This window comes from Pygoscelis adeliae, unplaced genomic scaffold (genome assembly GCF_000699105.1).
Source record: "Pygoscelis adeliae isolate BGI_AS28 unplaced genomic scaffold, ASM69910v1 Scaffold294, whole genome shotgun sequence".
Lineage (NCBI taxonomy): Eukaryota > Metazoa > Chordata > Aves > Sphenisciformes > Spheniscidae > Pygoscelis > Pygoscelis adeliae.
Genome location: NW_008824722.1, coordinates 1,596,301 through 1,596,529, shown reverse-complemented (window position 1 = coordinate 1,596,529; position 229 = coordinate 1,596,301). Strand labels below are relative to the sequence as shown.

General features: G+C 69.4%; 1 protein-coding gene across 1 annotated transcript in view; it reads right to left on the bottom strand.

The window, feature by feature from the left end:
* GOLGA7B (golgin A7 family, member B) overlaps positions 1–229 on the bottom strand; it is a 9,036-nt gene that overhangs the window by 1,534 nt on the left and 7,273 nt on the right. The gene's annotated exons all lie outside the window — the stretch shown is intronic.

The following is a 229-nucleotide window of genomic DNA, read 5'->3' as shown; positions in this document are numbered from 1 at the left end:
CGGCATGGGCTGTGTCATGCCATGAGCACAGCCCGGCGCAGGAGGTGTGAGGCCAGGGGTAAGGATGGTGGCGAGGGGAGGATGTCATGGCAGCCCCCCACTTGGAGCATGGGCGAGTGTGTGTGCTCCCTGCCCTGCACTGGTGCTTGACTTCGCCTGCACTGGCTGCTGCGCGCTCAGCTGTGTGTCCCCAGTGAGCCACGGCCCGGGGCGGGGGCAGCCCCCGGCC